The following is a 17,395-nucleotide window of genomic DNA, read 5'->3' on the forward strand; positions in this document are numbered from 1 at the left end:
AATGTGACCTTATTTTGTAACTTACTTGGTGACAAATTTAAGTTACAAATACAGAGAATATTGGAAGAGTACTTCACAGCCTGCACTGACATACATTAGCCCTGACTTTGGTAATAGAAATTACACTAACAAAAAAGATAAAAAAGCAGTTTGCACAAAAAGTTAACTAGTAGTATTCATCAGTGGTAATGATAAATAGCAACCACAACAATGACAGCAGACTTACCATAACAAAACAAACACTGCAAACTTATTTGTTCTTGATATTTCCTGGGTGCCCACTTCTCTTATTCTAATCTTTGTTTTGCTTTTAAAATTATCCAACTCATTTTAGTGTCAACTTTAGTTGCTGCAGTCATCAACTTGGAAAGCCTGTAGCCTTGGACAAAAGTGTCATTCGCTGTGTTTGATATATTCAGCTCTGCATCAGTAATCTATTTGCAAAATTGTCCAATTTGAAAGTGACACATTTGATTCACTTGACTTTCCTTTTTCTAGCACAGAAAATTTGAAGAAATTCAAGAGGTGCTGGGCACTAGTCACCAAGGAGAAAGGACAACAAAGGTATGTGTAAAGTACTCAAGAGAAAATAGTTATGTGTCATCAGTAGTTGAACAGAATGAAGAGTCCTAAGAAGTTGAACTTGCCCAAACAGAAAGCAATGACATTTGGAGGGGAATGAAAACTTCTAAAGTTTTTAATATTTACTTGTTGATTTAGATCTAATATTTTAACATAATTTATTCCAATTATTTAAGTACTATGCATTGATGGTAGAAAAATACAGAAAAATCAACAATAAAAGAAAAATAATTATCCATAATTCTCTTACCAAAGAGAACTACTATTCTTTTTTTTTTTTTGGTATAATTCCTTCCATTCTTTTTGCAGTGTGTATATAGATTCTTCTTTTTATTATTATCTTTACAAAAAAGAGATAATTTTTACAGAAGTGGAAATCCTAATGTTAAGCATAACAGCAGTTTGAAATCCCATTGTAAATTCATGACCTAATTTTTGGTGGACTCTCACTGAATCTGTTTAAGATACCACCAGACATAAAGGATACCCAGTCCTGGCCTCAAAGAGCTTATTATAATTTGAGGAAGGAGTCAAGGCAGACAAACATTTAAATTAAATCAAGGAGTACTTACTGACTAGACTGCAATAGTACAATATTTTTTCCTTTTTATATAAGTTAATTACAGTAAGAAGAACACTTAATAATACTTAATGTTCAGAAACTTTTAAAAATGATCCATGAAAGAGACTCAAACCAATGTAAACTTAAGATTAGAATATGTTACTGGAAGGCTTACAACACATGCAATGATAAATAGCATAAATGTCACATTCTCCCTCTGTCTAGCTGTCTGACCTTCGGTAAGTTACTTAATACCTTTGAGCTACAGTTTCCTCATCTGCACCATAGGAGAAATGATTCCCACTGTTTGGGGTTATTATGAAGATTATATGAGATATATGTAGCAACATTTTTGGCATTAAAAAATGTGCTTTAAGCAATGGTAGGGACTACTATTATAGATTGAATGAGGTGACTTCCTCTTATCATGCTAATGCATGACTTAAAGATTAGAACTGGCTGGAAAGTATAGCAATTTGAATGTGCTGCAAACTGACAGAGCAGTGTTTTAAAATCCTTGGTTGGGCCCATATAAACATAAGAATGGTATAAGCTGTTAATGAGTAAACATCAGGCTCTTGAACATAAGCACCCTGAATTTGTAAACTGCTGGTCGAGGAAACAACTAGCCTCACAGCATTTTAAAAACTTTTAGCAAGAGAAATCCAAAATCACTGCAGATGGTGACTTGAGCCATAAAATTAAAAGACATTTGCTCCTTGGAAGGAAAGCTATGACAAACCTAGACAGCACATTAAAAAGCAGAGACATTACTTTACCGACAAAGGTCTATCTAGTCAAAGCTATGGTTTCTCCAGTAGTCATGTATGGATGTGAGAGTTGGACCATAAGGAAGGCTGAGCACCGAAGAATTGATGCTTTTGAATTGTGGTGTTGGAGAAGACTCCTGAGAGTCCCTTGGACTGCAAGGAGATCAGTCCTGGGTGTTCATTGGAAGGACTGATGCTGAAGCTGAAACTCCAATACTTTGGCCACCTGATGTGAAGAGCTGACTCATTGGAAAAGACCCTGATGCTGAGAAAGATTGAAGGCAGGAGGTGAAGGAGACGACAGAGGATGAGATGGTTGGATGGCATCACCAACTTGATGGACATGAGTTTGAGTAAACTCTGGGAGTTGGTGATGGACAGGGAGGCCTGGCGTGCTGCAGTCCATGGAGTTGTAAAGAGTCGGACACGACTGAGGGACTGAACAACAACAGCAAGAGAAGGGCCTGTTTCTCACCTTCAGTATTGTAGTACAAAGATATTTGAGGTTATACTCTGAAGAGAATGTAAAGCATTTGTTTCTGCTGCAGATTAAGGGAAACTAACACAGTGGTAAAGAAGCCGCCTACTAATGCAAGAGAGAGCTGTGGTTCTCTCAGTGCAGGAGACGCAGCTTCTATCCCTTGGTCGGTAAGGCCCCCTGGGGTAGGAAACGGCCATTCACTCTAGTATTCTTGCCTGGAAAATTCCATGGACAGAGAGCCTGTTGGGCTGCAGTCCATGAGGTCACAAAGAGTCGGACACAGCTGAGTGACTGAGCACAAAGGATATACCTTACCTGTTAGAGATTAGCTCAACTGATTTGGAAACTTAGAAGCTCAACCAGTGTTATTGCCCAGATTAAAGACAGTCCACAGATGCAGAGGTGGACTGCAGAATTTTGAATATTTTTTTTTTGACTCGGTGCCTTTGCATATGCTCTTCTATTTGTCTGGACACAATCTATATTATTATCACTTACTGCTCAAAAAACTGGCTAACTCCCGATTACTCTTCAGGTGGGCTACTCTGCTCCTTCAAAGCTGGGTTTAAAGGCCTCTTCTATGTGTCTTCACAGCATTTTATTCTTCAGTTAATGTTACCCTTTTCACATTTATGGAGGCTAGAGAGTGGGAATGTAGCTGGATAGTACAAACTGTTTCTACATTTACACTATGTTTAGTATAAAGTGCTTTTAACTAAAGGAAGGATTCTCCTCTCCCCAAAGCCCCAGGAGCCCCTAGCTTCTAGTCAAGTATAACTTCTGCAGCTCAGAAGTAGGTAAGATCAAAATGTTCCAAGGCAGTTTCATCAAGGCTTATTCCCATTCACTCAAAAGTCATCTGTTGAGTCCGCAGCACTATATGTTCCAGATGGTCTGTAAAATTAAGTGAATCATGCATGTCGTATAGGAGAACCTAGAAAGTGTATTTGAAAATGTGTTTTATGGACTTTTCTCAGAAACTCTTTGGCCAGACCGAGTCTGAAGACTTGGATTTCTCTTACTCTGCTGCTGATTAAATGATACTTACCGTCTACTGCAACAGGAATAGAAAGTGGGTTTCCACGGTGCTCTAGAGTAAAATTATCCCTTTGTATATCTGCCTTCCCTGTGGGTCTGTGGCTTCTATCAAGGCAAGGGCCACACCTTGCTCTCCAGTACCCTCTGAGTCTACAGCGCATACAGGCACATAGTAGGTGCCCACAAATATTTGTCGAATGAAGGGGTGAAAGATTCATCAGTAAGGGCCTGGGTGGTCCTTGAAATCTGAGCTCTATTTATTAGAAACCAAGAGTTGGCTTCCTCTTTAAGATTAGAAAAGGCGTAGACTTTAGGACATTATCATTGCTCAATTGCTTGTCCAGGGAGGGGAGAACACCTGCATACATTGCCAAGAAGCCCAGAAACTCCTTTTAATGCTCCAGAGGGAAAAAAACCCCAAAACTCTTCTCTCCATGTCAAAACTACACATTGGGTTTAAGAGTTTCTGAAATTATATGTAAAGAGTCCTTTTTTTCCCCCTAGAATAAAATTTCTTATTTTTAATAGATTCTCAAAATTGTTTATCACCCTCCAAAAGGGTAAGAATCATTGCTCTAAACCCTTTCTTGAAATGCGTTCAGGGGATCTTTTGATGTTGTCACCAGGTAAAAAGCACTGAATGTGCCACTATTGGAATATTTTCTTTTTCCTCACGGATTGTTGCAGGGAGGGAGACCCCTTCCAGGGCCTAAGAGTGGGCTCTTGTCTAACACTTGGAAATGAAGTGTCCATGGAGACACATGTGCTGACAAAGCAAGAGATTTTATTGGGAAGGGGTGCCCAGGCAGAGAGCAGCAGGTTAAGGGAACCCAGGAGAACTGCTCTGCCATGTGACTTGCAGTCTTGGGGGTTTATGGTATTGGGGTTAGCTTCCGAGTTTTCTTTGGCCAATCATCCTGACTTAGGGCCCTTCCTGGTAGAATGTACATTGCCCAACCAATATGGATTCCAGTGAGAAGGATTCTGGGAGGTTGGTAGGACACATGGACTGGTATCTCCGCTCTCCTTTGACCTTTCCTGAATTCTTCCTGTTGGTGGTAGCTTGTTAGTTTCACAATCCTTACTGAATGATGTGCTCTAAAATGCTGTATAAAAGATCACTCCAGCTGCTATATGTAGAATGAATTATAAAGAGCTAAGAAAGGAAACTCATTAGGAGGCTGCTGTAGAATTTCAAGCTATAGACAGTCGTGGCTTGGATCAAGGTGGAGGTTTAGAGATGTGCAGAAGTGGTGGATTGTAGGTATGCATGCAAGGCACTCGGGCCATGCCTGATGCAGAGTGAGCACTTCATAAACTCCAGCTATTACTATTATCATCATTACAGTTATTGGCGTGGTGAAATGAAATTGGATGGATTATAATGGGTCAGCAGAATGGTGGTTTTAAGAAGATTACTTGGGGAGTTCCCTGCTGGCCTAGTGGTTGGGAGTCTGGGCTTTCACTGTCATGGCCTGGTTTCAATCCCTGGTTGGGGAACTGAGATTCTGTTCTGTAAGCTGTGAGGCATGGCTGAAAAAAAAAAAAGAAAAAAGAGGAAAAAAAGGATATTACTGAACTTAGAGAAAATTAAGATGAACCAAATATTATTTGTATGTGGAGATGTAATTAATGTTACTTTTCAGACACTGTCTTGGATGCAGTGTTTTCAATACTTTTTTCTTTGTGTTTTGAGAAGAAATCCATCATTTACTTCTTTCAGAACACACCATTGAGTCATTTGCAGTGAAAGAATCTTGATTATCTTCAAATGACAGATGTGAAATAGTGAATTTGAAGTTGTGTGGAAGATGTAATATATTGCTTTGCTCTGAAATTTATTATGAGCAAGGAGTTGGAAAAAAATAGGGAGTTAATATTCAGGAAGAAAGCAAAACTAAAAAAGATGACACAGACAGATTAATATATTTATGGATACGTGCCATCCAGTTTGATGCCAGAAAAGCCAAATGAAGAAGTAATGTTCTGAAAACAACTCACAATTACCAAAATCACTAAGCTCTGAGTCAGAGAAGTATGAAGACTTGCAACATTCATACGTATATAGTTGTTTTGGAATTATTTAAAGTTGAGAGAGAGAGACAGGGAGATGGGGGGTGAGGGGTAGAGGGGGAAGGGAGACATAGGGTGGGGTGGGGTGGGGTGGAGGGTGAAGACAGAGAAAGGGACGGGGGTGGGGAGGAAGAGAGAGAGATGGGAAAAGAGAGAGAGAGGTGGGGAGAGATGTTCTTTTTCTTTTCCCCTTTTTCAGAAATGTGTTTTTGGCTCTACACTTTAACAAATGCAATATCTTTTCAGTCTACCCTTATCAAGCAAGCTCATATTTACAAGCCAAATTTTACTGAGACACAGAAGTCTTAAATGAAAGACAGACATCACTGCAATCCTTTAAGGTCACGCTGATCTCTTCAAATGTTAGAATTCACTAGGGTAAGGTTGACTTTTCAGCTAAGTGACCCCATCACTTTAGGGTAATCCCTGTAATGAGTATAAATGTAGTAACACATCCTAAGAAAACACTAGGTTCTAAATGATAATATTCTATGAGGCCAGAGTCTGCTTTCTAAATGTGGACATCGGTATTCTCCAACCAGAGTGATTTCTAGATATACTGAAGTAGTTGAGAGTACCCAGGGTGGGACAACAGTTTTGGTTCCTGTCAAAATTCTTTCTTCCTTTTTTTTGGGGGGGGGGTGGAGTAGGGGTGGAGATTAAAATGGGAATAAGTGTCTATCACTTAAGGAGACAGTTGGATCATTAGAAATACACTTTTTAAATCAGCAGAACAAAATCATCTAAATAGAAGGAAAAAACTGTGTTCCCAAAAGTATGTTCTGTGGATCAGTAACTCTTCAAGGCATTGCTTGAAAGAAATCTCAGACATATTGACTGCGGTATTCCACTCTCAGATCTGCTTGGCCCCACAACAAGCCCATTCTGCCACTATGTGGCATGCATGACCTCTTCAAGGTCATGGTCAGCCACAGTCTCATTAAAATGATATAAAAAATTAGTAAAGCATATACAGTACCTGGAGCTGCAACTGGTTCTGAGATTGTAATCGACACTTGTCATCTTTTTCTCCTCCACCACCATCCGTTCTAGATCTCCCCTATCCCTGGCTATTACTTCTGCTGCTTTAGATTGCTTTCCTGATAGAATAATCCAGACCTTTATCTCTGAGAATCTGTCCCCCTGGTTACCACACCCTTGTTAGGCTGTGATCACTACATTTCCCATTCACCATTACCATCAAGAGGAAGGCACCAAGAGATACCTCAGTGAATCTTCTGAGTTCCTGGCATATTCCTCTCTGCCTCCATTATGTAAGAGCAAGCTCAGCACCTCATGATCATTAAGAAAGATTTTTCCCATCAGTTTAATACCTCCTTCCTTTGCTTGCTGGTCCATAGACATGAAGAGCCCAGAGTGACCAGATGGCAGTTGTGGCTGCTGACTCAGTGAAACCTTTTTCATATTCCCTGGTGGAAGGATAGCCCTACTGGGAACGAGGACCTCTAATCCAGCAAAACCTAAGTTGTAGGAATGGGAAGCACAGCTACAAAGTGAGTTACCAGAAGTGGTGGTGAACGGGGCCAATTTTACTTTCATCCCTACATCCCTAGACCAATATATTTTAGCTATTAGGGTGCAGGATTGTATATCAGCTCACTGCATCTGAGGGAGCTCCCCGACCTGGAGGGTTTCATTTCTGAACTGCTGTTTTAGCTGACTCTTTAATAAGCCATTCCAATATTCTATCAGAGCTGCTGCTTCTGGATGAATATACTCATGGTAGGACAAATGGACTCTGAGGTCAGGTACCCTTCCTATTGACACACATCCTTTGCTGCAGATTGTGCCCTTTCCTCAAAAGCAGTGCTATGTGGGCTTCCATGGAGGTAAATCAGATTCTAAATGTCCTCAGATGGTGAGTAGGGAAAGCAGACACATAGAAAGCAGGCTTCATTTTTGCTCTCTCCAGAAAGAAACGTCTCAAGATGTGGAGAGTGGCACTAACAGCTATAATTCTACCTAAGGTGGGAGACTACATTTCATTTAAGCTTTGTGCTTAATTGATTAACTTGGTTATTGTTTCATCACTTTTGAATGCACACATTTTAAGCTTCTAAATTTTATGGGAAATCATTTACATCATATAATGTGTTTCTATCCCTAACATTGACGCTCCAATGATGATCAAATCCACTAATGAAATTTTTATGTAAAAGCAGAATGCTGCTTTTACATAAAGTCATCCTAGGACATTGAAGATTTGATAAGCATACAAGAAAGAATTTGTTTTGTTGTCTGCTGGAACTAATTAAATGCATGGACGGACAAACAAGTCCAATCAGTATGCTCTTCTAATTCATCCAAGAAGTCCCAAGAGAATGAGATCTGTTTTTATTGATGTCTTAATTGCTGTAAGTCATCCTGGCTCTCTGAGATCTAGGTAAATAATAACCGTAATACACACTTTCTTGGCACATGTTGTACTTAGACTGGTGACCCTCTATTCATTTTTTTTTATTCAGGAAGGAATTCATATTCCTATATCTAAAAATATTGAAAAACTTAGTATTAAGAGGACCCATTCTATGCCGGCTGTATTGCCTCCCAGAGATCCCCATATGGGCAGGCACGTGTACCTTCCTTTCACATGGGAAGGTAAATGGGGGCTGACATAAAGGTGTACAAGGCCAGCTAGATAGTTCCTTCATGCATTTATTTTCGAGGAACTGGTGGGTGGAAAGTGTCTAAGTCTGGAAGCTCTCCTCTTCAATGTGATCGAACTGAGGCCTTTAGAGTAGAAGGTGAGGCTAACTGACAGACATGCTGGAATGGCATTTCTGCTGGCTGCTCTGCTTCAGACTAATAAATTAACCTCTTTGTGCCCTAGTTTCCTCATCTGTAAAATGCTGATGGTAATAGGAACCTTTTTCATGAAGTGGTCAAAAGGACTGAATAAATTAGTACACATGAAGTCAGTCCGAAAGGTAATCAACCCTGAATATTCATTAGAAGGACTGATGCTGAAGCTGAAGCTCCAGTACTTTGGCCACCTGATGCGAAGAGCTGACTCATTTGAAAAGACCCTGATGCTGGGAAAGATTGAGGGCAGGAGGAGAAGGGGGTGAGGATGAAATGGTTGGATAGCATCACCAACTCAATGGATATGAGTTTGAACAAACTCTGGGAGGTAGTGAAGGACAGGTAAGCCTGGCATGTGAGAGTCGGACACAACTAAGAGACTGGACAGTGACGACGACACGTGAAGTAGTTTGAAAACTACCTGGTTCATCATAATCATTCAGTGCTAGGCTGCCAGCGTTATCATCGTCATCATATTTATCTCATGTATACCCTCCTGGGTAAAACAAATTGAACACCAATAAGCATGACTCCCATTTGTACTCCAAGAAGCTGAAGGGGTTCAGATGGCCTAAACTGATGAAGATTTCCAATAACTGACTTTTATAATTATTCACTAATTTTGCTGTATGTCTTTCTTGATACTATTTCTTTTTTAAGATATTTATTTGGCTGCACCAAGTCTTAGTTTCAGCGTGGGGAATCCTCTATCTGCATTGTGGCATTTGGGATTTTTCTTTTTTTAGTTGAATCATGTGGGATCTAGTTCCCTGACCAGGGATTGAACCCAGGCCCCTGCTTTGGGAGCACAGCCACTGGGCTATCAGGGAAGTACCTCTTGATTCTATTTCTGAGAGAAGGTATTATGGGTCAAATTGTGTCCTCAGAGAGATATGTCCAAGTCCTAACAACTTGTACCTCAGGATGTGATCTTATTTGGGAACAGAGTGACATCATTGCAGATGTAATCAATTAAGTTGATGTGCTAGATAGAGTAGGGTGGACCCTTAGTCCAGAGTGACCATATCCTTGTAAGTAGAGGGAATTTTGGAATAAGGATGCACAAAGGGAGGATAATATGAAAATGACCATGTGATGATGGAGGCAGAGAATGAAATGATGATCTCCAATCAAACGAATGCCAAGGTTTGCTGGCAAATAGTAGAAGTGAGAAGGGGCATGGGATGATTTTCTTCTACATGTTTTAGAGAGAGCATGACCCTCCTTATATCCTGATTTTGGACTTACAGCCTCCAGAACTGTGAAACAATAAATTTCTGTTTTAAGTCACCTGTTCGTTTGTTATGATAACCCTAGGAAATAATACAAAAGAGGATGAAAAAAATTACCATTGAGGAGCTGACAGCACTTAGACTTAACCAATCAGGTCATTGGAAGCTTAGGGTGACATTCAAATGCTGAAGTTGTTACTTGGTTTCCTCTGATAGTTTTGACAAAAGTACTGCCAATCTGATATTTTTTTCTTATTCTAATCTGTTGCCAAGATCTGCTTTTTAGGGCAAGTAGCCTATAAACTTACATTCTTTCCTATCAGCCACTTGAACAAACTTCCTCAAATTTTGTGCCACGTTCATTTGTTCATTCACTAGAATAGAGTGCTCAAGTAACAGGCAACCTTGTTTAGACTGACCTGAGTCATAACCACTTCTGTGCCCGTGGGTCTTTACAAAAGATGTGTCTAGTCTTTTGTGATTTCCCCACCATAATTCTTCCCTCTCTTCCTTTACCCAGCTTCAATATGATTTGATTATTTTCAGTGCAAAAGCAGACTGTCTTTGTGTGGCAGGCATTCAGCTAGATCCCCAGGTATGTTTATACAACTTAATTTCTGTTGTTTAGTTGCTAAGTTGCATCCAACTCTTTTGTGACCTTATGGAGCCCGTCAGGCTTCCCTATCCATGGGATTTTCCAGGCAAGGATACTGGAGTAGATTGTCATTTCCTTCTCCAAGGGATCTTCCTGACCCAGGGATTGAACCTGCATGTCCTATGTTGGCAGGCAGATTTTTTTTTTTTTAACCACTGAGCCATCATGGAAGCCCAACACAATTTTACCTAGTTCTAAAAACAGGTTTTGGGCACATACTATTTGCTAGGGCCACAGTTATCTTTCCACAGTGATCATCTCAGATCAGGGTGGCCAAGATTTGTTGTCAAATATTTTCTTCACGTGGAAAATCCTCCCACAATTGCAAGTCCTATTTTCACTTTGAACAAATGACCATATAGTTAAATTCAAGATTTCATAGATGCTTAATCTGAAAGTAATAGAGGTGAAGTTTATGAAAGTATCTTTAACTCATCAGCATTAGCTAATTCTCTTATGTTTACTACCCTCAAGTTCTATAAGATGATAAGGTTTTTGTCCAAATCAGCATGCACATTTTTCTTGTGGTAGTTTTCATGACTATTCCCCAAGACACATTGTTTGAAACATTTGGGGCAAAGCATCACATTCTCTTCTCTGTAAGAATAAGTGATCACTTGTCCTCCTGATTCTACTGTACTATTTTGTAATGCATATTAAATACAAAAGTAGCTCTAAAGGTACACAGTATGGGGAGAGGAACATGGAAACTTACATTACTATATGTACAATAGATAGCCAATGGGAATCTGCTGTATGGCTCAGGGAACTCAAACCAGGGCTCTGTGACAATCTAGAGAGGTGGGGTGGGAGGGGGATGGGAGGAAGTTTCAAGAGGGAGGGGATATGTGTATACCAATGGGCTGATGGGTATTGATGTTTGGCCGAAACCAACACAATTCTGTAAAGCAATTATTCTTCAGTGAAAAAATAAATACATGTTAAAAATAAAAAATAAAAAGCGTATTTACATCTGTAACTACAAAAAAAAGATACATTGTATGCTTTTTCAGAAGTCTCAAGCTAGGGCATGGACAAGGGCATGTGCCTATGCATCAAGAAAGATCCAGCTTTGTATATTTTTAAAGAGCTGTTGGAGTAGCTTTAGTTCCTTCTGCTCCTTGATTAAATCTTGATTAAAACCAGCATTGCAGTTGAAGGATGGGAAGCAGTCTTCTTCTTCCTTTCCCTTCTGTAGGTAACGTCACTTGATTGCTTGAGACAGTTAAAGGTGCTTTGGTAGTAAAAGGACAGCAAGTTAATAAGCAGGCATTTCCATAGTAACAGCAAAGCACTCTGGGAGACAGAACCACTTGCGGGTGGAGCTGCCCACGCCAGGATTTTAGCTCCCATGACAACAGCAGAGTGTGGGGTGGGGATGAACACACTACAAAACTTAGCAAAGGTCCATTTAGTGAAGACAATGTATAATCAGGGTTGTCAATCTATTTTAAAATTCAAAGTTAAATAAATCAAATTTGAGACCACAAGCTGATGCAGAACATTTAAAATACACCGTACATCCACTGAAAATTTCTGAAGCATAAGCACAAATAGTTTAAGAACTATCCAATTGTGACAACTTGTTAGTTTAAAAAAATCCAATTACCAAGATTTTTGTCCCAGAGTAGTTGCAGAAAATTACACAATTAGAGCAATTTTTCTCAGCTGCTCCACTATAGAAAATGAAAGTAATTATACAAAAATAGTGTAAGATAGTTTTCACAACTGCAAGTTAGATTTTTGCTTTCTTTAGAAGAAATTCTGTTTCTCTGTAGATAACCATCTCAACCAAAAGAGAGATTCAGAAGTGAAAAAGAGAAAGCAGTAGCTAAAAGAAGCAGACCAGGGCAAAAGGTGAGTGAAATGCTGAAAGACTTGGGAGTAGCTGGAAAGAATTCTGAAAGACCTAAGAACCGAGCATTCCAATCAAAACAAGTTTAACACAAATTGTATTCCTCCCTGTTTCATTAACATCAAAGTTTTTGGAGTTCTTTGTCCTCCACAAAATTATAATGTATCAGGTGGCTTACCATCCATGTAGGAATAGGTTAGGTATTATTTTTTAACTAGGCTTCTTGAGTCAAATTTACAAGGCCAGTGAAACAGAATACAGGAAATTATCTGATGAATTGGGAATAAGTTAGTTACTCATCAAGTCCATTAAGGTAAATCTGTATGTTTGTATCTGTTCTTCACTAAGAATACTTATTATCTTGAAGTATTTACTGAGAGTTTTACTCGGTGTTCACTATGAACTTGGAAAATAGGTATTAGTGAATCAACCAGTTTTCTGCCCTGGGTTGTCTATGATCTAACTGTGCCTTGTGCCTGGTAGGATCTGGTTGCCAGAATATCATTTAAGTAGATGAAGGATCTGGCCCCAGTGTCTCAGAAGCGTGATGCTTATTTGGTAAGCATCCAACACTCAGTGTTCTTGCCTGGAGAATCCCAGGGATGGGGGAGCCTGGTGGGCTGCTGTCCAAGGGGTCGCACAGAGTTGGACATGACTGAAGCGATTTTGCAGCAGCAGCAGCAACACCCATAATCATTTGGAAAAGAAGGTTTACTGTCAAGATGATCTAATAAGATTGCTTACCAGGTATCAGCACCCATAATCTGGGAGTTGTCCTCCCCCCTACAAAGACTGTGTTGTGACCCTGATTCTCTGTCTGTAGTTGACTGATCTAAGAATGGGCACCTAAGTAGAAGTTGACTAGTCACAGTCATTACCCAGGATTTGGGGATCTGGTACTTGGAGCTGAGTCTGTCTCTCACCAGTGACTAAAGCTCTAAGATGTAAAATTCTGGAGCTGTTAGTGACCATGCTTTTTGTTATATGGATAAAACCTTAAGAGGAAAGAATAAAGGCACCAGAGAAAGGCAGACACAAGAGGTAGAGACCTCATTTAGATGGTGTTCCACAGTCCCTCAAGTCCAGTTGTTTCTGAAGTCCAGCACACTCTGTGTTTCCTATGAACCTGGTGGTATCTGCCCAACAAGTCTTCCCCTCCCCCCCCAACCTTTTGACTCAGCCTATCTAAAGCTGGATTTTTACCTCTTCCAACTCAGAGTCCTGCCTAATTTACAATCTGTCCTCAAGTTGTCTACAAAACCTGATAAAAAGAAAGTGACACAACCACTTAGATAGAAAACGTATTGTGGGAAATAAAATAGGGGCACACAAAAAGTAATTGTAGTTATACTTTACTTGCAATTTAGTGGTTTGTGAGGAAGTCAGAGGGGCTCAGAAGCCACTACAAGTAGGGAATCATCAGATGAAACAAGACCAGCTGGGAGTAAAAATGCAATAAAAATCAGAAGGTGATTACCTGTAGAGGATAACAGGAATCTGAGTTGAAATCCTTATTTAGGCTTTCTGGTTTATGTTGCTTATTATAGGATGTGGTAGGAAGGTTCTTTAAAATTTAAAGTAACACACACTCAGGAGACTAGTCCAAAATCCAGATAATGGGAATTCTTAAAATAGAGAAAAGAGAAAATGAAGGAAGCTAATGACTCAAGACAGTTTTCTGGACTGAAGGAGTTTCCAGCTTGAACAGGGTACTGAGAGCCCAGCACAATAATTGAGCATAGATCTTCACCAAGACATATTACTAGGAAATTCAGAAAACTGGGGACAAAGAGAACCTTAAATATCCCCAAAGAAGAGGAGATATTTCTTCCAGAATCTCAAAAACAAACCTGTTGGAGCAATGTCTTCATAATTATTTCCAATCTAGAATTCTATATTCAGTCCAACTACCAATTAAATAGAAGTGTAGAACAAATATATCTTAGAAATATAAGGTCTCAAAAATATATTTCCTACACATAGTAAGAAAACCATTGATGAAAGTGTGCCACTAAAAGGGGACAGTAAACCAAGAGAAAAGAGAAAAGGGAAAAAGAAGGCAAAGGAATCTGCAGGAGAATGGGAGAATCACAGGATGACAGCCCTGCACTGGGTTTAGAGGGTCACTAAGTCTACATCAAAGCAGGTTCAGAAACTGGTTACTCTGATTCAGTGCCCATAGCTACCCTTCCCTCTCAAGTGAAAGAGTAGGCATAGAGACAATCAGTTGAATTCTATTAGTTAGCTATTGCTGTGAACAATAACCACAAATGTAGTGCTTTGAAACAACTACATTTATCATCGTATAGTTCTTATAAGTCAGGAGTCCAGCTACAGTTCTGCTGGTTACTTTGCTCAGAGTCTCACAACATTGTAACCATGGTATTGGCTAGTGTTGAATTCTTGTCTAGAACTCAGGATCTTTAATGGTTGTTGGCATCTCATATGTTTGCTGGCAGTTTTTGGTTCCTTATGATTGTAGAGCTGAGGTTTGGTTTTCTTGCTGATTGTCCTTTTGGGCCACTCTGTGCTCCCAGAACCCAGCTGCAGTTTCTTACCATGTGGTCCCCTCACTACATGGCAGTTTACTTCTTCAAGGCCTGCAGAAGAATCTCTCAGAAGGAGATGGAGTCTTTTATAATATAATCTACTCAAGGGAATGGCTATCCCATCACCTTTGCCATATTCTATTGGTTAGAAGACACAGGTTCTGCCTACAAGTGATTATGTAACAATAACTCATTGAGTGTTGGGGGGAATGACTTTAGGGTGAATTTACCACAGAAGCTATTAATGTAGCTGATAATACATACAGTGATGATGGAACATGACTGAAATTAAGTGTGTGCATGCTGTTGCTTCAGTGTTGTCCAACTCTTTGCAACCCTTTGCACTGTAGCCTGCCAGGCTCTTCTGTCCATGGGATTCTCCAGGCAAGAATACTGGAGTGAGTAGCCATCTCCTTCTCTAGGGGATCTTCCTGACTCAGGATTGAATCCCTGTATCTCTTGGACAGGAGGCCTCTTTACCACTAGTGCCACCTAAGAAGCCCATGAGATTAAGAGATTAAGTGATAAGGCAATAAAAAGTATTTGCTAACAAGAATGGTTACATTGATGTCTGATGTTCTTCTAATCAACATATTGACAAAAAACCAGATGGCTGCAATGCAGGGAAAAAAACTTCCCAAATATGAGGAATTATAAATCCATATTTCCTCTCACTGAACACTATGTGAGAATCACTATGTCGTTCAGTATACAGTAAATTATCCTTTTATACTGCTGTATAGTATTCTGTTGCATAGCTATACCAACTTATCTATCCATTCTACTGTCAATAGATGCTTACTTTGTTTCTAGTTTTTGGCGCTTACAAATGCTGCTGCTAGGAATGCCTGTGTATGTTTTGGTTCTCCTAGGAATTTTTAAATCTAATAATAAAATTTATAGTAAATGTAACAGTGAAATATCAAAAGCTTCTCTGAGATCAGGAATGAGAAAAGGATGTAGAGTATCACTTGTTTTAGAAATTTTGCTAGAGGTTCTAGTCAATACAAGTGCCTGGGAAAAAAAGGTTTAGAGGTAAACTGATGAGAGGAAAAAATAAAATTATCATTATTTCAGACTATGTAATTTGTATACATAAAAGTACATATTAATTTACAATTAAAATAAGTATATTTACTAAGGTCAATATGTAAAAGTTACCTATATATAATATAAATACTTATGCTGGCAACAATTAATTTTAGTTAAAAATTATGGGCTTCCCTGCTATGTGGGAGACCTGGGTTTGATCCATGGGGTGGGAGGATCCTCCCTGGAGAAGGAAATGGCTACCCACTCCAGCATTCTTGCCTGGAGAATTTCATGAACAGAGGAGCCTGGCAAGCTACAGTCCGTGGGGTTGCAAAGAGTTGAACACAACTGAGCGACTAACAGTGCTACTTACTACTATAAGAAAATTACTAAATGCTAGAAATGGGTCAAATTAAGGATGTAAGATTCCTACACACAAAAAATTACTAAATATACTGAGATCAAATAAGATCTTTATAAATTCATACATATACCATCTTTGTGGATTTGAATACTCAGTATTATTAGGATATCAGTTCTCTATATATTGACCTACAGATGCAGTACAAGCCTTGTCAAAATCCTGTGATGTTTGGTTTGAAGAACTTGACAAGCTGATTCTAAAGTTTATATGAAAATCCAAAGAGTCAAGAATAGCAAAGACATAATTGACAAAACACACAGTTGAAGGATACACACTACCGGATTTCAAGACATATTATAAAGCAGTAATTAAATGTAATAACGGCATGAGGATGGATACATACACTGATAAAAGAGAATATGAACTTAGACCACATACATACAATCACTTGATTTAAAACAAAGATGCCATTGAAATTCAGGGAATGAAAAGAATGTCTTAGCAATAAAGTGTTTTGAGAAACTGGATGTTCATAAGAGGAACACATGAAAATTGACCTTTATCTCATACAGTGTGAAGAAATTTGAGGGGTTCACAGATTTTAAAACAAAATCTCTAACAATCAAGCTTTTATAAGAAAACATAGGATAGCATAGTCTTAAGGGTAGGCAAAGATTTCTTAGGATAAAATGCGTTAATCAAGGGAAAAATAGGTAAATTGGGTTTCATTAAAAGTAGGAACTTATGTTCATCAAAAGGCATACTGAAAACATGAAAAAGCAAGCCAAAGAATATAAGATAATTACAATACATATATCCAAAAAAGGGTTTGTTTCTAGAATATAAAAAGAGCTCCTACAAAAAATGAAGAAAAAACAGGCAATCCAGTAGGAAAATGAGAAAAGACTTGAATAGGCTCATCATAGAAGAGATACTTTAACGGCTACAAAGAAGATCTTAATGACCCAGATAATCATGATGGTGTGATCACTCACCTAGAGCCAGACATCCTGGAGTGCAAAGTCAAGTGGGCCTTAGGAAGCACCACTATGAACAAAGCTAGTGGAGGGGATAGAATTTCAACTGAACTATTTTCAAATCCTAAAAGATGATGCTGTGAAAGTGCTGCATACTGAATGCCAGCAAATTTGGAAAACTCAGCAGTGGCCACAGGACTGGAAAAGGTCAGTTTTCATTCCAATCCCCAAAAAAAAAGCAATGCCAAAGAGTGTTCAAACTACTGCACCATTGCACTCAACTCACATGCTAGCAAAGTAATGCTCAAAATTGTCTAAGCGAGGTTTCAACAGTACATGAGCTGAGAACTTCCAGATGTTCAAGCTGGGTTTAGAAATGGCAGAGGAACCAACGGTCAAGTT

The 17,395-nt window shown here is 39.1% G+C and overlaps 1 long non-coding RNA gene across 1 annotated transcript in view; it reads left to right on the top strand.

The window, feature by feature from the left end:
- The window catches only part of LOC122454577, a 97,102-nt gene that overhangs the window by 37,161 nt on the left and 42,546 nt on the right, over nucleotides 1-17,395 (top strand). Inside the window, exon 2 of the long non-coding RNA XR_006273442.1 lies at nucleotides 499-564. This is a non-coding gene — a long non-coding RNA (uncharacterized LOC122454577). The remainder of the gene's footprint in view (nucleotides 1-498; nucleotides 565-17,395) is intronic.

Source organism: Cervus canadensis, chromosome 16 (assembly GCF_019320065.1).
Source record: "Cervus canadensis isolate Bull #8, Minnesota chromosome 16, ASM1932006v1, whole genome shotgun sequence".
Classification (NCBI taxonomy): Eukaryota; Metazoa; Chordata; class Mammalia; order Artiodactyla; family Cervidae; genus Cervus; species Cervus canadensis.